Here is a 26096-nt window from a genome sequence, read left to right as displayed (position 1 = left end):
CCTCACCCCAGTTAGAATGGCTATAATCAAGAACTCTAACAACAACAGATGCTGGAGGGGATGTGGACAGAAGGGAACCTTACTTCGTTGTTGGTGGGAGTGTAAACTTGTTCAACCAATTTGGAAAGCAGTATGGACGTTCCTGAAAAGACCTCACATAGAGCTCCCCTATGACCCAGCAATCCCATTTTTGGACATTTACCCAAATGTTTACAAACAAAACCACACTAAAGCTACCAGCACAACTATGTTTATTGCAGCATTATTTACCATAGCTAAGATCAGGAACCAACCCAGATGTCCCTCAGTAGATGAATGGATCAAGAAAATGTGGTATATATACACAATGGAATTCTATGCCTCCATCAGAAAGAATGACATTTCCCCATTTGTTAGGAAATGGAAAGGTTTGGAAAAAATTATATTAAGTGAAGTAAGCCAAGCCCAAAGAAACATAGGTCCCATGTTTTCCCATATTTGCAATATCTAGTATATGTATGAGTCAAGCAGAAAAGGTCAGATAATGAGATGTTAGGAAAATGTTCCCTTAGATATGTATTTAAATGTGTTTTTCTTTCATGCATTTGATTCTAATGCATTTATAAGATTATTTCTTTGTTGCTTTGTATGTCCCTCCCTCACAGTATAACCCCTGCTTTCACTATATTTGATGTCGGTATAATTTGTGGAGGAGATGGGGAAAACAAGTCGCTTAAGGATACAGGTGGACCCGTTGCAACTATGAAAAGTACAAGTTGTCATGTCGAAAACAAACTTTACAACTTTGGTGCAGGGGGGGGGGGGTTGGGGGGGGGTAGGGGGGGGTGGGATTTCGTGGGGGGGAGGCTGGGAAGGGATGTGAAGTGTAAACAAAGGAGGAGGCTGCAATGCTTGGTAAGAAATGTACTCATGGGCCGGGCGCTGGTGGCTCATGCCTGTAATCCTAGCTACTCAGGAGGCTGAGATCTGAGGATCGAGGTTCAAAGCCAGCCCGGGCAGGAGAGACCGTGAGACTCCTATCTCCAATAAACCACCAGAAAACCGGAAGTGGCGCTGTAGCTCAAGTGGTAGAGCGCTCGCTTTGAGCTGAAGAGCTCAGGGACAGCGCCCAGGCCCAGAGTTCAAGCCCCACGACCGACAAAAAAAAAAAAGAAATGTACTCATTATTTTGCCCATGTAATTGTAACCCCTCTGTACAGTATGTTCACAAAAAAATAATAAAAAAAATAAAAATAAAAAAATAAAAATAAATACTCATTGACAAAAAATTGCAAATGTAAGCAATCGACAGAAAAATATAATTTTTTCCACTATTCCGAGAATTATAGGGAAATAAGATCAATAGCATTGTTAGGAACAATAAGGTTTTCTTGTTACAAATAGGCACACAAGGATATAAGCCTGTATAAGATTGCATCATTAACTACTTAAATTTAGAGGATACTACATGTTTCAGCAGTGTATACACTAATTTCAATAAATGTTTAACATGGCACTTGCACAAGGATGATATGTAGATTTATGAAGTATTCCATATTTTTCATTCTTCAGATACAAGAAAAGAAAAGCAGTTATTAAAAAGTTGATTACAAAATTAGAAGTGTAACAATACACGTAATTCATATAATTAAAAGTAAGTTTGACATCAGTGTATTAAATCTTCACCTTAGAAAGGCCTTTACAAAACCTTTTACATAACCTTTACAAAACTTTTGAAATTTGACACCATTGATATTTTATCCCAAAAAAATCATACTATAAGGACCTAGGAAAAAAAGGAATCTTAAACTGTTTCTATATGGAATGCAATCTGAAAGGACACATTAATGAACCTACATATTATAAAACAATGTAAAACTCAAAGTATATCTAGGAAGAAGAAAATAGATTATGGACATTATACAAACATAGAATATAAAATATTTTAAAATATGCTTTTTTCAGACAATGACCAGAAATACTTTAGTTTCTTTACTACAGATAAGTTTAAATTACTTCTGATTGAAAAAATCACAAAGTCTGTAGATATCATTATAGATGTATACAAAACTTCTTGAATACATTTTGAAATCAAAGGCAAGCAATTTACTTGGAAGAATTCCACGGAATCCGTGAATTTTTACAGTAAGTGCCGGTGGCTCACGCCTGTAATGCTAGCTATTCAGGAGGATGAAACCTGAGGATTGAAGTTAAAAGCCAGCCCGGGCAGGAAAGTCCATAAGGCTCTTATCTTCAATAAACCAATAGAAAACTGGAAGTGAAGCTGTAGCTCAAGCTGTAGAACACTCGCCTTGAAATGAAGAGTACGGGGATAGCGCAAAGACCCAAAGTTCAAACCCCACAACCGTCCAAAAAAGGATATTGCTGTTATTTGGATTGTGAAAATATTTTGTATGTGCACAAAGTATGTACTGACATTTTTGAAATTTAAGAAACTTAACCGAACCATTAGGACTTAGGAGAACATTTTGTACAGCCTTCCACAACTTCAAAGATGTAGTGATACATACTTATCCTTTTGGGAATACCAAATGCAGTTTCTTCCAAGTTGTTTTTCAGGCCTGGTTTGACATAATGCTTCAACAGAAAGAGATCCAGCATATCTTTGCTATCTCAATTCTCAACAGCAAGGTGCAAGGGGGTCAAGAGGCCTTCAGTTTTGGCATTGGTATCTACATTATGATGAAGTAAGTAAGAAGCCACTCTGGCATTATTCCACATATATGCACTGTGAAGGGCTGTCCAGCCATCTACAGTTATTGCATGTGCCGCTTGAGCCACCAACTCACGGACAATGTCTAAGTGTCCACTGTTGGCTTCTCGATGAAGAGGGATATACTCATTGTCATACCTCGTATTCACATGAGTGGCATTTATGAGAAATAGTCTCTGCACTGTAGTAAGTCGATTATTTTTGGCAGCCCAAAGAAGAAATTTGCTTGGATCCTTCTCCATTTTTTTCTTGCAATTGATACCATTCCTCACTTGTTCATCTTGTTCCTCATCATCATGAGTTCCCTAACCAATGACTTTGAGAGCCAGTAGGAATGAGGTGTCCATGTATTTCCCTAGTAGTTCACATAGTTTGAACTGGTCAGAAATATCCAATGAACATTTGCATATGTTTTTTCACCATCATTTATATTCTCTTTTTGTCTTTTTACTACTCTAAATTATTCTAACTGGGGAATAGGGAATTGATGGAGAGAAGAGGAAAGATGTTCCTCGGTATTCAAAGGTACAGACTGAAAATGAGGACCAATGGTCTCTTCAGGTTCAGCTTATTCTAGGAATGAGAAAATATGAAACAATGCCTTCTATTTAAATGATTTAAGAAATGGCAGAGCAGAAAGTGAAATGTTGCAACCAAAAATAAAAAAGCAAATTAAATTAAGATAATTATGAAGCAATCATATTATCTATGAGAACCATGAAAGAGAGAAAGGAAGAGAGAGACAGATGTGCAATGATTTAGCTAGCCACAAAATCCATACCTCTGATTAATTTATACAACAAACAAAATTTTATTTTTTGAAAAGTTGGAAATAGAATGTATGTATTTACTTGAAATTAGTACATACATTGTTAGTAGCTTACATAAAGAGAAATGGCTTTTACCAAATTACAGACAAGAATCTAAATCCTTAATAATTCTAGTAACAGATCTGACTGAAATCAGTTGAATCACACTTTTCCTGTACAATTAAAGAATATGTCCAGGCTAGGAAAGCAGCTAGAAAAGGCAGGCAGATTGTATCTGTGGCAAAACTTTGTGGAAAATGATATTGCCATTTGCGCTGGAAGTGTGATTCTGAACTATTGCTTGGTGATTCTGAATTATTGCTTTAATCATTATATTCTCCAAGAAGAAAAGGTGAGATTTAATTGATAGCAAATACTACAAATCCTCTTCGACTTGTAACTAAGCAACTTTAATCATGAAAATCACATGAAGACAATAAACAGGCCTGCATTTTAGATGAAAACAAGTGTCTTTAAAAAATCAAGGAATTTAAGTAGTCCTACAAAGGACTTCTATTTTACTACTGCATTATACATTTTTTCTAATGTTGGATAACAATAATTAATGGATCTATTAGAAAGCTCTTAAAGTTCATATGTTCAATAGTGATTTCTCATATTATATCATGGTATTTTTTGTTTATGGTCTTAAGAAGTTTTAAATTACTATCAAAGTATGTGCTTTAGATAACTATAGAGGAAAAAGTAGAAGCCACACTGTTGGCTCATGTCTTTAATCCTAGCTATTCAGAAAGATGAAATCTGAGGATTGTGATTTGAAGCCAATTCAAGCAAAAAATAATCATTACATTCTGATTTGAAAGTAATCAGCAAAAGCTAGAAATGGAACTGTGGTACAAGATGTTAAATGCTAGCCTTGAGAAGACTAAAACGAAAAAACAACAAATTTTGGGACAGAGCCAAGCCCTGAGTTCAAGCCTTAATATTAACACCAAACAAATGAATGAATGAATTAATTAAAATAAATTAAGTGGTCACATGTGGCAAAGCAAGCAAAATGTAACATCCGTAGTGACTGGATTGTGTATTATTTTGTAATAAGGAAAATTATCATTTGTCTTAATCACTAATATTTTATTTGAACTTCTTTGTACAATAAACCCTGAATTTACCATGCATGTATATGTTTGTGTACATGTGCACACATGTATGTGTATATGTGTGCGTGTGATGTGGCAATATTGCTTGCCAATGTGGACAAGTTGAGGCTAAAAAGAGCTAACTTTGTTGCAATATTTTATTTATCAGTGTTCTGTCATGTCATGTCAGTGGAACCACCCTTCTGTACAGTTTAGTTGTCAAATTATAACATCATCATAATCAAAGCATTTACAACATTAATTTAGATAAAAAGAGACCACATTCAGTTCTTACTATATGTTAGGTGAGAAGATACAGACATAATTAGGTAGCAAGTTATTGCCGTAAGATGATTGTCAGTACAAATATGTATTTGACCTCTTAAATTGTTTATACATTTAAGATATACTCATGGAGTGAGTTTGACCGACCAGATCACACAAGTATTACTTTCTGGTTATTTCTGTGCAGCACAAGGTGGATAAACTCTTTCCAGATTTCTTTTGAAAATAACTTCCTTTGTAAGTTCATATCTATTCTCACTAAGATAATCAACCCCATATTTATTAGGTTTGAATATCCCATCATATTGACTGAAAATCAGTATTGTGGAAATGCTTGTTAGATATACATTTCACAAACAAACAAACAAAAAGCATGTGTCACATCAAGAATGTGGATGCGTTTGAAGTTGTTTTGTAAATGCAAAAGGATCTTCACTAATGGCTCTTTTATGGAAGTAACTATCGCAACTTTAACTATCGCATTTTGGATATTTTTTCCAATATAAATAACATCCCAGAGTGAGTCGTAAATTACTGAAAAGCCTTTGAATATTTTAGTACTATTTCAGTTCATTGACTATATAGCTAAAGACATTTTTGAAATAAATATTGTTAAGATCAGAAAATGTAAGTAGCTATATAGGCTTTTTATGCATCATTTTATTAAAACTCAGATGTTATGAAAGTAAATGAAATAGAATAAAAGAATGTAAGTGAATTTGGTAAGCTAATTTTTGTTATAACTTTCTTTTCTATTAACACAGACCTTTGAATGTATATGATGCATTATTTTCTTTGTGTCTCTCTAATTCAGTTAGTTTTAGAACTTTTATAATTTCAAGAGGGAATTTGCAGTATAAATAAAGGTCTTTTAAAATGATTAGGATTAATCTTGTGTTTTGTGTCCTATTCCCAAGAAAATGACTTATTTGCAAGTGCTAATACTTTATCATTATCATTAACGTTATCATTATCATAGAGAATTTTAAAAATGCAGTAGTATTGATGTCTTTTTAAAACAATTGTATTCACAAATTGGAGAGTCTTTAATTCATGCTTAGGTCTTGGTGTCTATGATTTTTAACCTCTCATTCCTAACATTAATGATAGGTCAGACTGCATTTTGGGGTATATGAAAGGTAAAATATTTACCTGGAGCCAAAGGCGATTTTTATGTCAGTCTTACTTTAATAATATTTTAAAGTAGTATATTTCTGTCAAAAAGTTGTGTATAAAAAGCAATCAAAATACCTCTAATGGTAGACAATTTAGGTGGGCTACAATGTGGAAATGATTGGTCCATAAGACCTGCAATGTGTTTCCATCAGGAATGACTGCCTGGGCAAGTCATTCTTTCAGTATGACAGTGTTAAACAGACATGGGGTCCCCAGGCAGTGCAGTGATGACTCATGCGATAGAATGTGATTTCTAGTATTTTGAGCTAGAAATCAAGAATGTTATAGTTTAGCAGTACCTTTCACCAGCGAGGTATAAATTGCTTATGAACTTTTAGTTTTCATATTACAATTATCTGTTTAGTTTTTTTTTTTTTTTGATCAGTCGTGGGGCTTGAACTCTGGGCTTGGGCGCTGTCCCTGCGCTCTTGGAATCAAGGTCAGTGCTCTACCGCTTGAGCCACAGTGCCACTTCCGGTTTACTAGAGGTTTATTAAAGATAAGAGTCTCATGGACTTTCCTGCCCGGGCTGGCTTTGAACTGGGATCCTCAGATCTCAGCCACCTGAATACTTAGGAATACAGGTGTGAGCTTCCAGCATCCGGCTTAGTTACCTATTTTCTAACAAAGATAAAGTGAAATATTATCAGAATATACACAAATAATTCTGGTATTTTTGCCTATAATTAGTAGGCAACGTGCTGGAATTTTAGTAATAAAATACAATGAGGTTATTTGATATGGTGGAAATTGGCTGTAGGCTAACACTTACCATGTGTGCAATATTATACTAGTAATTCCAACTGTGAAGACTTCAGTATCATCATCTGAGAATTAAAAATAGAAATAGTTCCACTTTATGGGATTATTGTGAGGATTAAATTAGATACCATAGGTAAAGTACTTGGAAAAACAATCAGCATTTGATACTTTCTACCTGTTATTTTATCATGTGATGAATTCTTACATTTTCAATGTGATTTTTATATTGCATCTATTTAGGATATGCAATGTGATGTACTGATATTCATTGCGTTGTTCACTTTTCTGTCATTATAAGGAAAATACCTGCAAAGAAAATTTTTGAGGAGGAAACTATTATATTGACTCATGGTTTAAGGGAACACAGTTTAAGATTAGATGTCTACATTGTTTTTAATTAAATTTTAATTAAACGGTTGTATGAGAAATTTCCATTCAACAATCAGTTTATGAGTATAAGGGATCTTTACATACCTTTCCACATTCCACTTTCATTTTTTCAAGTTTCATACTATCTGCATTGAATGTTATGCCCTCACACTCTTCCTCCATAACACTCTTTATTTCTTCCCTTTGACTTTCCCTCACGTCTTCTGAGTGATAGTTTCCTGGTATTCATTTTGTGGGATTAAAAGTTCAATTTTATAAGAAATTACACCTTTTAACTCCTCCTCTGTAAATAGTATGCTTTGGTTAATTCTGATGTGTAAACTTGCATAAAGTTCTAGCTTCCAAATACACGACAGAACATGGGTCCTTTATTTGTCTGGCTCTGACTTCGTTTATTTAACATATTTTTGGATCTATCCATTTCTTTGCAAATGATGTAACAATCTTCTCTATGGATAGGAGCAATCCAATTTTGTATATGTGCCACACTTTCTCCAACTAGTCCTCTGCCAAAGGGCATCTGGGCTGTTTCAATAACTTGGCTATGGTGAATAGTGCAACAGTGAACATGGTTGTGAAAGTGATTTTACTGTAACATTTTGGAAGAATTCATCACTATTTTTCCAGGAGCAATCCTCTAGCCAATTTTACAGAATAAGTACATCCCACCCTTCATCTCCATCACAACGTTGTGCAAGTCCTCAAAAACACACTACTTCCTATCAGTCTCAATAAGTTAAAACCACACGGTGCCCATATTCTTTCAATACATTTTTTTCATGATTGGACACATAATTTAGTGAGAACCTTCTATGTACTTTCGTAATGTGGGAATGAGAGACATGACAATAGATTTTATGTAAGAAATTTAATTAGCTATTATCATATTTAAAATAATTATCATTTCTGACTCATAACCTCACTTACTATTATATTAATCTTTATTTGATTACTTCATCTATCCCCTAAATTATATCAGTTGATTTAAATACAAAGACAAAATATGTGGTTTGATTTTGACACTATCTGTGAGGATGCACAATATGGGTAAATAAATGTATTGGAATTAATAGCCATTATCCATTTTGTTAAAGGAAAGATGGTTTTCACAAACTAATTCTCACAATTCATATTCCATTCAACAACAAGAAACATGTGACAATTCCCTTTGTTTTGCTCTTCATTAATGTTTGTTGCCATTTTATTTTATAATGAAGGATGATTTGAATATATTAAAATATTTCTTTCCGTTTGCATTGATATGTACATACACACATATATTATACAGGTTATAATGATAATTTATAATTTCTGTAACTGTACAATTTACTAACTTATTAAAAACATCGATGTCTCATGCCTGGAATCCTGGTAACTCAGGAGGCTAAGATCTGACGATCAGGATTTGAAGCCATGCTGGGCAGGAAAGTCCATGAGCCTCTTATCTCCAAACAACCAACAGAAAATCAGAATTTGGACTGTGGCTCAAAGTGGTAGAGTGGTAGCATTGAGAGAAAAAGCTCAGGGACTTCACCCAGGCTGTTAGTTCAAGAACTAAAATCTACCAAAAAAATATTTAATTTACCTCTATGTAAGTAGAGTATTTCCATCACCCAAATGCACATCTATGCTCATTTGCAAGGTAACTCTGTTATGCCTGGAGTATCACATAAGATTTTCATTTAAGTAGAAAGCATTGCAACATGGGTTCACTCTATCTGTCTCATGGATTTTTCTCCACTCAAATACTCAAATCTTATTATTGTTCCAATTATGTAAAGTAATAGGTTTTTTCTTTAATACACATAATGTTAGAGTTTGAATTGGGTGTCTTGTGTCTCCTACATGGGTGTTCTTACCACTTTGTCATGCCCCAGCCCTAAATTATCCAGATTAATTTTCAGATAGAATCTGGCTTCCTACTTGGGTATGATCGTGGGCTCAGTCCACTTTATGTTATTCTTCCTTGAATTTAGAATAACAGGTGCCTGACATTGTGTACAGATCTTTCTGTTCAGTCTGGGATTTAACCACTATCCTCACAACAGTGCACTCCCATAGAGTCAGAATTTTCATAAGCTTATCATAGCTGATTGTACTGAATTAATTTGTGTTTTCTAGGGTTGTCTTGTTTCATTTGAATGTATGTGTTTAGTTCTTCCTTATTTTTCCTTTTGTTTCTTTCACTCCAGTTCTTACCAAAAGGGCTGAGAAACCAATTTTTCTTTCTCAAGATATTCAAGGTGAACATTATTTAGTCCAAAGAAATTTCAAAAATATTTAAACACCTTCATATCTATGAATGACATATGAATGCTAAGAGCTGAGAAGGGTCTTTTTATTTTCAGAGCAGTCTTTGGCATACACAGACTGATCATGAATTTTATGAAGATGATAAAACTACAGATGCTTGCCAGGAGGAGAAAAACCTATTATTAATTGTTTGACAGAGGCTTCCTTTCTCGTGAAAGAAATATGCTGCTTTATGTACGATTTCAAAAAATCATATTGCTAGGAAGAACCTAAACAATCATCTAACACTACAGAGTTGAAGGAGCTGAACTGACCTCCTGAATAATTTCCTTCTGGATGAAATAAAAGCAGGCTTCCAAAAAGAGAGTAGATTTTAGAGAAACATAATGAGTTGTATGTAAATAGGTGCTTAGCTGATTTTGTTAATTGGTGAACAAATACAGGGAAATAAAGTACAGCAAGGTGAAAAAATTAAGGACTCTGCATTGAAATACTCATTTGGGTGTGTATTTGTGGGTGTGCACACACACACGCATGTTCATGTGCTCATGCATGTATTCATCATTCCTGAGGCTTGATAGTGCCTGGGCACTAGCTCTAAGCTTCTGTGCCCAAGGATAGTGGTCTACCACTTGAGTCTCTGCTCCACTTCTGGTTTTTTGGAGATAATCGCATGTATTTTCATGAATGGACTGGCTTTGAACAGTGGTCTTCAGATCTCAGCCTCCAGAGTAGCAAGCTATGCTGATTCAGCCTCTGAGTAGGTAATTAAAATTCTGCCTGTCCTCTGTGCTTCACTGCTCTTTAATTCTTTGCCTGAGGTAATCACAAGTCTAAGTGATATATATGTCTAATTGCTTTAAAAATACTGTTACTGCTTGGCACCAGAACCCAGGCCAAATTTTAGTGGACTTCCATCTCTATCTATAGCTGGGTGCATTGGATCATTTCCACCATCCTGCACTACATAGAAACTAAGATTGGAAAGACTGCAGATCCAGGCCAGCCAAGGTAAGAAGCTCGATAAATTGGTATACAACTCTGATACCATTGATGAATGGAAGGCTAACAACAGATCAGGTGAATGTTCTTGTCGAAAGGGAATCCCTATCCTAAAGTTAAACACTGATATGATGCCAGCCTAGCAAGAATAATACCCCAAGTTGAAATCCCCACAATTTCCCACAACCAAAATAAGTATATACATTAACATCCAAAAACATAGTACAATCTGTTCTTTGCTCTAATATCATCTTTAACTGATTATGCTACGCTGTCGCAGAATAGTTTCTTCATTAAACTTGTGATATATTTAAAAAGACCTAGAAAATTCTTTTTCAATTATTAAGTGCAAACGAATGGCAATTTGCCTCATTTCTTACATAATTGACTACCATTAAAAATTCACCTAATGATTATTATAGTAATTTATTATTCTGATTTATTACTTTACTGTGTAACAGTTTTTAAACTTTTTGAGCACTGCTGAAGTTTAAGTATTTAACTAGTATCATCAAAGTATATTCCTTGGGTACTTGGAGCAGTTTTTTACAAAGTTTTTAACCAATTGCTTCTAAGAATTCTTGATTGGTATATTATTTTGTTTATTATTAAATTCAATTTAATTTTATTGTAAAGGTGATGTACACAAGGGTTAGTCACATAAGTAAGGTAATGAGTTCATTACTTATGGAAGGAATGTTGTTATCCCCGCCATCGATTTTTTTTCTACACTCAAACAACTGCTGATGCTTTTGCTGTTGCTATTGATCAATGGGTACTTTTGCTTTCATTATTCATGAATTTTATTATAACATTGATAGACAAATGGTTTACAGTTACTTAAGCCAACTAAAGAGTACACTTCATTTTATTTTCTAAATTTCAAGATTTGAACTTAATAACTTATTTTCTTTTGTTTCTTTAGGGTGCTTTTCTCAGAGTTGTAGGATTAGTTAATTTACTTGTGAATGATTTTTTCACATGTAAATAATTCAGACACGTATATTTTGCTTTTAAAATATTTAGCATGTGAATATTTAAAATTATTTTCTCAATTTTTGTATGGTTGGTGAATTTAAATAAATTTATTTTCTTATATTTCTAAAGATATTTTTCCATGTAACAAATACTTTCTGTATTTTCAAGAAGCACATACTTTATTAAGAAAGGCTTCATTACCTGGTCATTTTTTTGTAAATATTTGTGCTTGAATTTAAAAAGTTTGAGCTGGGCATGGTGATTTGTAGCTTTCATTTTCTACCTATGTTAGGAACTGCATATAGGTTTGTAATTCGCGAGAACTTGAGAAACTATGAGATCTTATTATAAAAAATATCCAGAGTGAAATGATTAGAGATATAGCAATCCCTAGTGAGATATAGAACACCTGGTTTTCATATTCTAAATTTTAAGTTAAAACACCAATAACATCAATCTTTTGTCAAAATAAAAGGATACCTGTTTCAAAATGGTTATTATTTAAAACTGGTTTGCAAAGGTTCTCCAGTCTTCTATTTCTTAATTTTCAATTTACTTAATCTATAAGAATTCAAGTATATTGTGACTATTTTATTTCTACTAAACTTTTAAATAGTATGAGCAATATTATTTCATATATTAACCTACTTTTACTATTAGTGATAAATTCCTCTGTTTAATATGATAATATCAATATTCCAAATGTGTGTATGTGGTGTGTGTGTGTGTCTGTGTGGGTTTATGTGTTTGTATGTGTGTGTGTGCTTTCTGTGTACTTTGTAATCCTTGGCAGATCACACCATTGTTACACATATGCTAGGCTAAGGTTTTACCACTGAACTCTACAGTTTAGTTAAAATGTAAATAGTGTTTTAAATTATGACTTCTAAATTTTCATTCCTAGTATGTTTTATCAAAATTATATATGATAAAATGTGATCCATAGTCTATCCACGTTAGCGATTTGCATTGTTATTGTATTGTTATATAGAATATTTCCACTGCCTTTCCATTTCCAAACTCTTGCCTTTCTTATTGATAAAGGTTTTACTTTCCTTTATTTCTTTCTTCATTCTTTTTGCCTTTAGAGTTTACCCATTCTTTCTCTTATTTCTTTGGAATTTAATTATCATATTCTATTACAGTTTCTTTATATTGTAACATGTCCATACAATGCTTTATTTTTTGCACCTTCTCTGACTCTCAGTCCACACTACTAGGTGGATTAAAAAGAAACTTGATTCAGAACACTTTGATTATTATCCTCCTTCTCTTCTTTAAAGTCTTTCTGTCTTTTGAAACACAATAACAATGACATACAGCTCCTATGTGGTTCATCATTCTACCCCCTCTCACTCTCCTCTGTATTACAATTCAAGTCATTATCATTCAGCTTTATTATGCTATAGTGTTATCTAAATCTTAACTCATTCCTAAATTAATTTTAGATGCTTCAAGCATTCTCTAAAGACATTTTTCTATATATAATATTTGGGTTCTTGTGTTTCACAAGGTACAAAATATGAGTGACTAGCAAACATCTAGATATTTCTGTAGAATATTGGTCCACCTGATCAATAAACTTGTATGTAAATTGAAGAAGTACAGGTCAGTCAGAACAATCTTGTAAAATGGTGTAGCTTGAGCCCTCATACTAGATTTGAATCTTATTACTATGTTTAGTAGTGAAGACAACATAGCTCTACTATAAGAACAGACACATAGAAGAATGTAAGACATTTATCAAAATAAATTCATAGTTTTATGGTGAATAGATTTTTAAAAGGATGCCATGACTTTATGAAATAAAAATAGAATCTTAAATGGGTGTATTGGCACTGTGACCTCTATAGATTTAAAGAACGATCTTAGACTATTACCTCAAACCATATACAAAAATTAAAAATAAAAAATGATTATCAAACTAAGTGTGAAATATAAAAACCTATAAAACATAAATGTAAAAATTTACAACATTGCATCCGTGAAGGTTTCTAAAAATTTGACATGGAAAACATTACTGGCTAAAGAAAAGCAAGAATAAACTGGTTAATATCAACTGATAACCTTTCATAATTCTATGAAAGAAGTGAAAACATATCCAACAGATAGACGGCACACATTTGTTAATGCTATAATATTAACGCTACAATGATCCTGAGAATTAGGTACTTTTATATCTTCTAATTCTATATAAGTATTTTCCTGAACATGATATTTCTTTAAAGAACGTATGCAAATTAATAGACAATTGGAGGAGCCTATGAATTAAGCTCCTGTTTAGTATCTAAGAAAAATTAAAAAGAAAACTCACTAATATGACCATCATATAAAAAGATGACACAAAATATAGTAATGCATTTGTGGAGAAATTGATATAGTCCACATAGCAGAATGATTTGTATAATACTGCAATTATTTTAGGAAGCAAGTTTTCAAGTCTTCAAAAGGTTAAAGAGAATTGTATAGGATCCAGCCATTACACTTACATGTATATATTAAAGAGAAGTGAAATCTTTTTTGGGCAAGGAATGTAGTTCATTGACAGTGGCCTTGAATATTATGTGTGAGACCCTGGAAATAATCTCTCAAAACAAATTTTGAAAAGACACACTATAGAGGATGTATGCTGGACAAATTCCTGTAATTGAATTTTATATGTATTTTAATGTCTGTTCTAAAATTACAGCATTTCTAGTTGAAGAAATGCAAGTTTGTAAAAATTAGGCTTGGAAAACCTATGATCGTACCATTCATTTCCAAAGCACTAAAATATATACAATAAAAGGAGATAATTTATGCATGAGAATTTCATGTAAGCAAAAAATAACTATTGTTAAAAATACTTCACACAGATTGCAGAATACCTAAAAAGATGTTTTCGGTGTTGGCTAAAAATTCTTTGTAAACTACAGCTTTTGAAACAAAGATGTGATTTCTGTTTATTTTGGGGTTTTTGGTTGTTATTTTGAGTTTAGGCAGAGATAACTCAATCAAAAAGTGTATGTGATAAATGGAATATCTAGGAATTATGCATCACTTATAAGTAATTGATAACCTTTTCTGGAAGAAACTGTTAGCAAATGACAAAAGACCCATATCTATGCATCTGCATTTTATGAAAATCATATGTCACTTGCTCAATCAAAGTGCTTTTCTCTACTTTGCTAGGAAAAAGTATTCTCAAGATAAGAGCCAATATCAGTGAAAAGAAAAAAAATACACAATTGTCTTGATTTATTTGTGAAAATAACAAATGAAACAAAATAATTCCACTTAAGGGACTCCAATATTAGTATCTATGAAGAAGTTCCTGAATGCCAACATCCACTGAATTTTTGAAATTTTAATTTCTACCAACATATGAAAATTTGAACAAGCAAACAAATATAGTCTTGGAGCAAACCAGTCTTGGAATAATTTTCTTAATTTTTTTGAAATTACAAAAGAATTGATACCATTATGAAAATGATCCTTTCCTATGGAAATCATTTAAAAATGTTTAACACTTACTATATTTCTAATACCAAAGAAGAGTAATTTTATATAATCATTACAAATATCATTTTATTACTATCATAAAATAGAATAAAAGATCAGTCCCAATATATAATCATTATACTATATTTCTAATCATTACCTAAATATCTTAAACAATCTAAATAGTCACGTCTTTAACATGGATGTAAATATTTTATAATTTTTACTTAACGTTTTCCAGGGGCATGTATTCATGTTTCTAAATAATGTTCATAGCAGTTAAAAGATGCTTTTATGAAATTAATGTGATATATTGTGTTGTTGTTATTGTTGTTTGCAAGGCCTGGGCATTGTCCCTGAGCCTTTTTATGCTCAAAGCCAGCACTCTACAAGTTGAGTCACAGAGCTAACTCTTGTTTTTAGTGGTTAATTGGTGATAAGAATCTAACAAGTACTTTTCTGTCTGGGCTAGTTTTGAACACAGTTCTAAGATCTCATTACCCATAATAGCTTGAATTATAGGCGTGAGTCCCTGGCACTTGGTTTGATGTATATTTTAAATTTTAATTATATTTTAAGATTTTTGTTAAACTATAATGTACATCGTTCTGTACATAAATTTAGAGATATGTTTATATTTCTGATGACAAATTATCTCTAAAAATGTCTGTCTTTTTACACATAGTATGTATATATATATATATATATATACACACATAATATGTATATATATATATATATATATATATATATATATATATATATATTTCTGAAGACAGACTCCCTTTAAAACTTTTATGCTATTCTTTTTGACTTTTTCATTTCAAAGACATACCGTCTATTTTCCCAAAAGTTTCCTAGAATAAAATAACAAATATTTCAATAGAATGTAGTTTATTACTTTCAAGGGAATTTTAGATATACACATGATATTTTAGTAACATTTACAATATATTACTTGAAATAATTCTGTTCAAACTCTTAAATATTTTTGTGTAGTGGTGGGAGGGGGGAAGTTAGTTCATACTGGTTAGGAATTTGCAATCCTTCAAAAATCTATTCCATAATTTGTTATAAGCACATTTGTTATAAGCACAGTCAATTTTCCTGTTATGGTTTAGTTTTTTTTGATTCTTCATTTGTTCAAAATTCTAATATGGATGCATGCACATTTGTAACATTAAAATTATTAATCAATATACAAATAATTGCAAAATCATACATACATATCAGACTTTCCATAGTTACCACTTATGATGCTAACAATAATTTTGGTGAAGATGATGACCACAGTGTACCCTGCTAATGACAATATTGTGATTGAAAAGGAAAAAGTTTTACGTTTTTGAAGCTAGATTTCCCACATTGAATACATAGTAATATACAGCATTGGATTACATACAATAAGAATAACAAGAGCAGAGTTTCAATATGAAGAAATACAATCACATAAATAAGTAGAGACTGTAAAAACGCTAATGTTATTTCTGCAGTCTCCCTAATGTATACTCACTTTTCTTGGTTTTATTATTTTCTTATAAATAAAATTGTTTATTTCCAGATTTGATGGACTAAGATGTAGTTTTCAAGTTAGTGTGGTTAGTTCAAATAACATTCTCCTATAGATACTATTCAATCACCAATGTTTTCCAATGATATATTAAAAGTATGTTCTTCACTACAGCTGTAAACGCATGACACAATTTACGTAAAACCACTTACATATCTGTAGTTACCTTAGAAGGACATAGGCTTTAAAGCCAGGAGGTAAAATTTATTTTTATTTCTGCATGAAACAATTTGTGATTTTATACCAACAAACTGAATTTGACTCTTTCCTTATTTGAAAGCTAAGGTCGAAAATGTAAGGACACTTCAATTTTCATTTTTTCTTTCTCTACACGTCAAAAAATATATTCTTCATTATTTCTTGTATATTACATTCATTTACAGATGAGAAATGTAAGGCCAACAGTCAATGTAGAGAGGAAATAATGATACTAGAATTTTTGTCTGAGCTCTTCACTCTGTGTGCTTACAAGGAGAGTAATTTGGTGATGGAGAGGACCAATATGAAAAGACTATGGGGAAAATGCCATTTTGGAAATGGTTGTTTTAGGACTAGGTGACAGTGATGAGTGAATGAAACAGGCTGGTGCCAGGGGCATAAAAAGGAGTACATACAAATAATATTAGTGACAGAAACTGAGAAAAACTTGATCATTCATCTTATCTAATGTGAAGGAGTAGAAGGATAAGAAGAAATCTAAAATGCTTCCATATGTTTGGCTGGGAACTGTGTTAGTGTTATTCTTAGTGATAAGGAACACAGGTGGAAATGATGGATTTAGGGGAAAAAATTCTGATAGTTCTAAAGTTTATATTAAACAAATGGAAAGATAGGTCTGTTTAGACATCATCAAAATATCCATGGCCAGAAATCTGAAAAAGAATAATAAAATTAGGGGCATTATTGAAGGGAAGAGGAAAAGTAAATTTCAGACACAAGTGTGAGCAATGTGAGCAGCAGTGTGGACATGATGGAAGAGATAAATAAGGAAACAAAAAAGTAATAAACACAAATTTATGGAAATAAAGGAAGGAAAGAATTTGCAGGAAGATATTTAAGGAAATATGCTACTTGGATTTGAAAATTAAAAGGACATAGACAAATTCAATTCAGTGTTTTGGTGAAAATTATATTGATAAAATTTTTAGATATGAATGTGAAGCCATAAAATTCTGTATCCATGAATTCAACAGATCCTGTTGATTTTAAATGTTGGGAACAAATGCTTTTATCCTGACCTTAGAAGAGTTATACAAATATAACTGTTCTGAACTTTACTTAGAGGAATTCTGTGAATATTTTTGAAGCCTTTGTTTAGCCAGGAGATTATGGATTGAACTACAGCACAGACAACCCTAATTTGTCCTACATTTCCAATGAGTGGCCCATGTATCCACATCAGTTTAGGATTTTATAGAAATATCTTTGGATATGTTTGGATATCTTATCTTATCAGCCTATTAATAATAAATGTAGGACGAGTAACACCAAGTATTAGTTTAAACATATAGCTTTACTGATGTGACTAAAGACTCCTCGAAGTGATTCTTTAGAATAGAAAATGCCTCAATAGTCATTGAAACATCATAACTGCCATATACTATATTGAAATCTAATTTTTGTTAGGGATATCTCCATGCTGAAATAACCCTGTTAATCAACCTGCCACAAATTTTTATATGTAGCAAGTGCTCTTATAAACGTCAAGCTTTTATTGAATTGAAGAGTTCAGACAGGACATTCACCACTACGATTAAATGCCTAAAAAGACAATTTGCTTTAATGCCTTTCTTTCATTTTCTCATATTAATTTGCTTGTAGGGAAGGATTCTGATGTAACAATAATACAATGCTGACTGTAAGTAGAGGGTTTAATTGACAAATTAAATCACCTTTCATTACCCAAGGAAAACATATTTGAATAATTGTCAGATTGGGGAAGTATACTCAAATGGATACTTAAAAGTCCCAGGTGTAATTGGTATGCACATGATTAGGTAACAAACATCAGAAAGAGGTAAAGATGCTACATTCAAAGATAAAGGAAAAAACAACAACTCAGATTCTGAATTTCTGGAAAACAGAACAGGAATAAATGCCTTTTCCACTAGAATCATTTGAAAAATATGTTAGCGCTGTAGGTGGCTCGATTTTAATCTAGTGAGATTTCCTTTAGATTTCTGTCCTTTAGAACTATAAAATGATAAACAGGCATTATTCAAGCCAATTAACTTGTAGAATTTTTTACAGCAGATTTGGATTAGTAAACTAATTCAAAACTACAGCCTTTTCCTGATGCAACTACAGAGACATCACATACCCTAGATTCTGAGAATAAGAAAATTTGGCCACCGGCTTTGTACACATGTATGATGTACATACTACTAAGGGCCTTACATAAAGCAAGTCTTGAAATTCTAAATAATATTTAAATAAGAAGCTCCCTTCCTTTATTTTCACATTTGGGGATCACTAAGGACCAAAGTTATGTAGAAACCTAGGGTAAGAATATGGAAATGTAGACTGTCTCCTAATATTATAAAGATAATTCCTGTCATTTTGTGTTACAGTTTCTAAATTAATAAAAAAATAAGGTAAAACAGAAACAGAAAGTCTATTTTCTATCCCTCCTAAATTTCCAACAGAAATTAGAGAATCCAGTAAAGATACAGCCATACCAGGATGGTATAGGATATTATAGGATCACTAGATGGTGAAAAAGAAGATAACAAAAATGGGTCCCCTGGAACAATGGGAAACAAAATCTACACCTACAGTTTGTGATATAGGTAGAAAATAGTTTCCACTATGCTAAGTCTTGGATATTTTAGGTTTGTTTACACAGCAACTTTCCTCTCTTAGGAAATGACCCTTTATTAATACTCAAGGGTTTGCAGCTTATAACCCAGATAGCTGATAAATAAGAATGATTTTGTGGAATAGTCAAACAATCTTGAAGTTTTTATACCTTTCCTCTTCTCCAACACGAGAAGTCCTAGCCAAGATATGATAAAGATTAATAAAGTATTTTCATATTTTTTATTGTTCACACCAAAGCAAATACATTCCCTCTTTGCAAGCCTGACTTTGAAAGAGTCAGACCCACACAATTATTTTATACACAAAAGTTTACTGGTTTGGCTTAGGTGTTTTCCTGTCTTTGGGTATTGTTCTCTATTATTTTGGCAATTACCTAGAAAAAAAAGATAAATACATTATGCTTATGTTGAATTGTTCAAAGTCAAGCTGTCTTCAAACAAAGTTTTCTGTTCCCTTCGTCAGTACTAATTAAAGTTTAATTATTGTTCTTTTAATGCAACAAAAACGTGATACTTTAATGTATATTCTCATTGAACCCGGTGAAAATAGGAGTGTCTGTGATTGCTTTTTTAAATGTTTTCAAGTATTTTCCTTTTCTATTTTCACTATTGCCCTTTTTTGGTTTTCTAATCAGGAACACAAGGTTACACAAAAAGATCTTCCTAAGATATTAGGCAGAAAAAAATAGATGTATAATTAAAGATTTTCATCTCTTAAGAGACTGAAAAGCTCATAAGACTTTTTGCTATTACTGGAATTACTAGCTTTGTTACGATAACTTGAACGTTTTGGTTCTTTTTATGGGGGGGGGGGTTCCGGTTATGGGGCCTGAACTCTGGGCCTGGGCGCTGTCCCTCTGCTCTTCAGTCCAAAGCTAGTGCTCTACCAATTGAGCCACAGAGCCTCTTCTGGCTTTTTTCTTTTTGCTTATGTGGTGGTGAGGAATCAAACCCAGGGCCTCAGGCATGCAAGGCAAGCATTCTACCACTGAGCCACCTTCCCAGCCCCCTGTTTTTATTCTTAAACTAAAAGTGAAATATATGTAAAATGTTATAGTTGTTCCAAACAAAGATTATGGCTTAAACTTTTCTGCTCCAATGAGATGAAACTTCTGATAAGTTTGGAGGGCATATCGATTTTAAGGTAGAAAGGTTAATGTTAGAAAGCCAAGGGAGATTCCTAAAACAGCACTGTTTATCACTTATCAGTTAATTATATTTAAGGTTTTAAAGTATATAAACATACAAATATGAATTGAGTAAGAAACGTGTGATTTACAAAGTTGATTCAAGGACAACTAAATCCAGAAAACACTTCTCTATATTTATATAAACTAGTATATCTAGTAAGTATTTAAAATTTTTTACAATATATATTTTAACATTTATGTCAAAGTATTTGTTAATTTATAAATGTTTATTTTTAATTTTTGTCAGTCGTGGGGCTTGAAATCTGGGCCAGGACAATGTTCCTCAGCTTTTCAGTTCAAGACTAGTGCACTTGAGCCACTGCCATTTTTCTGGTGGTGCATTGGAGATAATAGTCTCACAGACTTTCCTGCCTAGGCTGGCTTTGAACCATGATTCTCAGCTCTCAGACTCCTTAGTAGCTAGAGTTATAAGCATGAGCCACTGGCACCTAGCTACATAATTATTTTTTACACATTTATGAAGTATGGAGTGGTAATCCCATTCATTTATATGTTGTGTAATGATCAAGCTACATTGTATCCATTAATTACTGCATGTTAAATTTCTTTATAGTGAGGATGCTCGAAAACTTTTCTTCTGACTGTGATGAAATATCTATTCTTAACTATAATCACTTTGTATCTTGTGGTATAAAATTAATAGATTTACTTTTAGTCAAAGAAGTCTGATAATTAAAGTTATATAAAACATGATTTGTTAAGTGAAAGAAATTCATGGTTCCATTGCTTGTTTTAAGAAAACCATTATGCCTTTTGTTTTCAATTATATTTCTGTGGGAATGTGTAATATTCATTGATTTAACTCTTAAAATTGTTAATAGTTACATTATATCAAGTTGATTCAAACTTGTATTTGAAAATTGCACACTAAACACAAATATACTTCCACTTTCTTCTACCACATAATTAACTGTAAAGCAAAGATTGGTGCTAGTTATTCATGTGTACAATCCTAGAACTCAGGAGGATAAACCTGAATAATTTAATTCAATGTCAGTCTAAACAGACATAAATGTGAAGAAGCAGAAGGTGAGAATGTGGCTCAAGGATAGAGTGTTATCTGCCATGAGCAAAAAATACAAGGGAGAAACATCGAGTTTAAACCCTAAAGATGACATATAAACACAATACAACAACAAAAAAGTATTATAAACCTCAATAATGAAGACAAGATAATGGAAAAAATCACGAGAAATGTGTAAACAACTTGAAGACAGAAATCATTTGACAGAATTTTTATTCAATGGAGGAAAAAATCAGTCTCATTTGTACAATCTCATTGTATTCATCTGTATTGAAACCTGGCTATTGGGTAACATGAAAGAGTAGATTGGATTACCTGACATAGGAGATATTGCCTTTGACTATGCACCATCCCACTCTGCAAAAATATTAAATGGTGCTTGTTATTTTAAATAAAACCTCATAGTAGAGACAGTTGGGTTGACACAGACTGGGGTCCTTATTTTGAGGCTTCAGAGCAGTCCTTTTGTTTTTTAACCATTCCTGTTTTATCCCCCTTCCCTGGTGCAGATATACCTTACTTAGTTTGTACCAAGCCAAGGGTTTGAACTAAACCCTCCTTCCTTAATCCTTCCCTTTCTCCAGCTACAACTTATTTCAAATACTATCTCTGTCTTAGCATTAGATGTTTTCTGACTAATCCCCACCAGAAAACTCTTACATTCATGTAAACCCAGTATAAATAACCTAGTTAGAAAAGGGAGAATGTACAAGTAGTTATGTCAAAAAACAAACTTTACAACTTTTGTGGGGGAGAAGAGGTGAGAGGATGTGAGGGTGTATAGGAATGTAGGGGAAGGGGAAACAAAGAGGATGCAACAATGCTTGATAAGAAATGTACTCGTTATCTTTCCCATGTAATTGTAACTCCTCTGTATTTATTTCCACAATTAAAAAAATGAAAAAAGAAAAGGAAGAAAGGGTTAAGCATTGGCTGAGACTCTCATCTGTAGGTTTGCTCCCTAATAATTGTGTACTACACTGTCATTTTTTTCATGGCTTTTGAGTCTGACAAATGATTAATTTGTTTTGATGTAATCTCATTTATCCAGACTTACTTTGTAAGTTTTGACCTGTGCCAAGCAGACCTCATGTGTCCCCTAAGTCTTCCTATAACATTCTCAAGGTATCTGGACTTACATTGAGGTTTTCTATCCATTTGGAATCAATTCTGGTGCAGGGGGATATATAAGGATCTAACTTAAGTTTTCTGTTTACAGCCAATTCTACCAGTACAATTTTTTGAAGAGGCTGTTTTTCTTCCATCCTGCGTTTCTGGCTTTCTTATCAAAGATTATGTGCCTATAGGAGTGTATTCATTTCTGGATCTTCAATTCTGTTTATTGATGGAATTCTGTGCTTCCATTGGAAAGAATGGTATTACCCATTCCTGAAGAAATGGAAAGACTACGAAAAAATGATATTAAGTGAAATAAGCTTGATCCCATTAAATATATGCTACATGGTTTTCCTCATTTCTAATAACTAGATATGTCCATAAATCTACAAGTTAATCCAATAGATAATAAAAGACAAATAATTGCACTTGGATATGATTAACTAACAGCACTCTAAACATTCACATGGCAAGAACAAGGGAAGCTATTCTTAGGAGAGGATCACAATGGCTCAATACGTATGTGCATATGACCATATAAATGTTGCTTATTGCAAGCAACTCTAAGAATCAATCATACATATGAAATACATATATATGTTTACAATTTTAAAAGATGTCATAAAATAACCAACCTCTCTGGAAACTCAAAAGTGAAATTCTAAGTTTAGAAGATAAAATTGAGGAAAGTTTTCAACACATAAACTAAAATACATAGGGGAAAAGATGGGAGAGAAAACATAAGCTGAAAATTAGAATAGCTAACTATTTAAGAATTCATAATCAATTTCCAAAACTATACAAGAGAGCTGGGGTACAGCTCAGTTGTAGAACTAGACTAATATATACAAAGCCATGGGTTCAATCTCCAAGAAGGTCTAATAATAAGTTAATAAATAGTAGTAATACAATAATAATTTGAAATTAATGCTTTCATATTTGAGAGGCCTGAATCCTCAAAGAGTAAACCAAATACTTTCATTTTTTGTAGCCAATTACTTAAAACTACAAGAACGAGAGGAAATAGTTCCTTTTCTATCCTTTTGTTTCCTTTTCTATTTTCTTCTTTTCTTTTTTCCTTTGTCACTACTGGTGCTTGAAGTTACTAAGGTTCTAAATACTTTAGATTATTTTTCAAGCCAAGCCTCCCTTGAGCAATCATCTCTGACCTATGTCTTCCACAAATGTGGAAATAACAGGAATATTATATTATATCTAGCTTTCTTTGTTTTTGTAGTTTCTCGCGCTTTTTTTTTTTTGTCAGAATTGGCCCTGATATCAGTCTTCTAAATCTCTGCCTTTTAATTAGCAAGGTATATTTCATCTCAACCTTGGACCCAGACTAGTTTTCAATATAAACATTAAATATTCACTTCTGTTTTCTAGATATCATTGAATTCTACTGAGGTTATTATGGATCTTTATGATGCTGGAAGATCACAGATAAATGCCTTGAATACTTTTTCCAATTTATTTAAATATTTCTAGTATACATCACAAATAGGACATTAATATTTCACAAGTACTTTATGCAGACTTCAGTTACTTTATTTTGTGCACATATTAAGTCCAATATAATTTTATCAACTCTATGTGAATATAACATATTTAAAGATATGTTCCTTCAACAAAAAATAAGTCTGTCTCATACTTCCCTTTTATATTAAACCCACTACTTCTCTTTGTGCCATCCCAAGCCTGTTTTGTCCTGGAAACCAACACATTTTTTTTTTCTCCAACTTCTACATCATGCAATAAATAAGCTTTTTGGATTGCCTTCAAATCTATGGTAGATTTTTCCCAGTTTTTGTATGACTTAATATTGTATTGTGCTCACTCTAATTGCCTTTTGGTTCTGTCATTAGAGAATGTAGCACAATTCCTTTGCCATTCAACTGAAGAAAGCCTGAATTGATTTCCATTTCTTTGAGTAGAGGAAATAATGCTGGTATAATCCTCTGTGTTTTGGCCTTTGGGTGAATGTTACATCTTATTTCTATAACACAAAGCCTGAAGAGCACAATTCTTGTGCTATACTGTGGGTGGCTGCATATTTCATATTCTAGGAAACTGTCAAAATGTTTTCAGAAGTGGCTTTCCCATTTGACATTCCTGCCAGCATCCAGTTTCTCTGTTTCTTGATAGCATTTAGTGTGGTCATGGAGGGAACTTCAACATAAATTCCTCAGGTTCCTGTAAAGGACCTCAAAAAGATAGTACATATCTCCAAAACATGCCAGCCCTTCCTAAAAGTACCCCTATTACAACCACTAGGGTTAAATCCCAGAGGCCTCAAACCCAACATCCTCTGGCAAACTGATGTTACTCATTTCCCAGCCTTTGGTAAGCTTAAATATATTTTTGGTTCTATAGATTCTATATATTCTATATTCAAGAGCATCTTGGGGCACAGCACATACAGAAGATAAAACTAAACATTCACGCCGGGCGCTGGTGGCTCAAACCTGTAATCCTAGCTACTCAGGAGGCTGAGATCTGAGGATCATGGTTCAAAGCCAGCCCGGGCAGGAGAGACCATGAGACTCCTATCTCCAATAAACCACCGGAAAACCGGAAGTGGCGCTGTAGCTCAAGTGGTAGAGCGCTCGCCTTGAGCTGAAGAGCTGAGGGACAGCACCCAGGCCCAGAGTTCAAGCCTCACGACCGACCAAAAAAAAAAAAAACTAAACATTCACAAGCACACTTTCTTTAATGCTTTGTCACCTTGGGTCTACCAGCACAAGTTAAAATCGATACTGGACCCTGTTTTGCTAGTAAAGCTATGTCAGACTTTTTTGACAGATGTCATATTAATCATACTACAGGAATTCCCTATAATCACCAAGGCCATGCAAGTATAGAAAGAAATCACCAATGTCTTAAGGAACATTAATTAAAACAAAAAGGGAGAGTTAACCCCCACATACATTTACAGATAGCTTTATTCACCATTAACATTTCAAATTTTTCAAAAGGGGCATCTGAATCCAGATTTCAGAAGCACTGGGGACAATTAAACCCTAAGCCCCAAGTGAAAGTCAGGTGGAAGGACCCTCTGACACAACATTGGAGAAGACCTGACCCCCTAATTACCATGTGAAGGGGATTTGGATGTGTTTTTCCCATTGGAGAGACAGCCCTGATTTTGATCATGGTCAGGAATTTAAGTTTTTACCCATTTCCTCTATACAAGAGGATGCCCAAGGATAAACTTACCAACAAGGATGAAAATGGCTATGGTGGTCACAGCTTGTGTTTTAAAGAGGAAAAGCTAAAAAGATAACTACTAATCATCCCCAAGGACAAAAAGCGCTTGAGAAGCTCTCATGTTCCCTAACAATTGCAGATGTTGATACTCCAACTGTTGACTGTCCTGACCCTCCCAGTCCTGGCAATGGCCCTACGGAA

General features: G+C 33.1%; 1 pseudogene; it reads left to right on the top strand.

Moving 5' to 3' along the window:
• Positions 1-1442: 1442 nt before the first annotated feature.
• Positions 1443-1541, top strand: LOC122119550 (annotated as a pseudogene).
• Positions 1542-26096: the final 24555 nt, after the last annotated feature.

This window comes from Dipodomys spectabilis, unplaced genomic scaffold, assembly GCF_019054845.1.
Source record: "Dipodomys spectabilis isolate Male_0828 unplaced genomic scaffold, ASM1905484v1 ptg000172l, whole genome shotgun sequence".
Taxonomy (NCBI): Eukaryota; Metazoa; Chordata; class Mammalia; order Rodentia; family Heteromyidae; genus Dipodomys; species Dipodomys spectabilis.
This window is presented reverse-complemented; position numbering and strand designations above follow the sequence as displayed.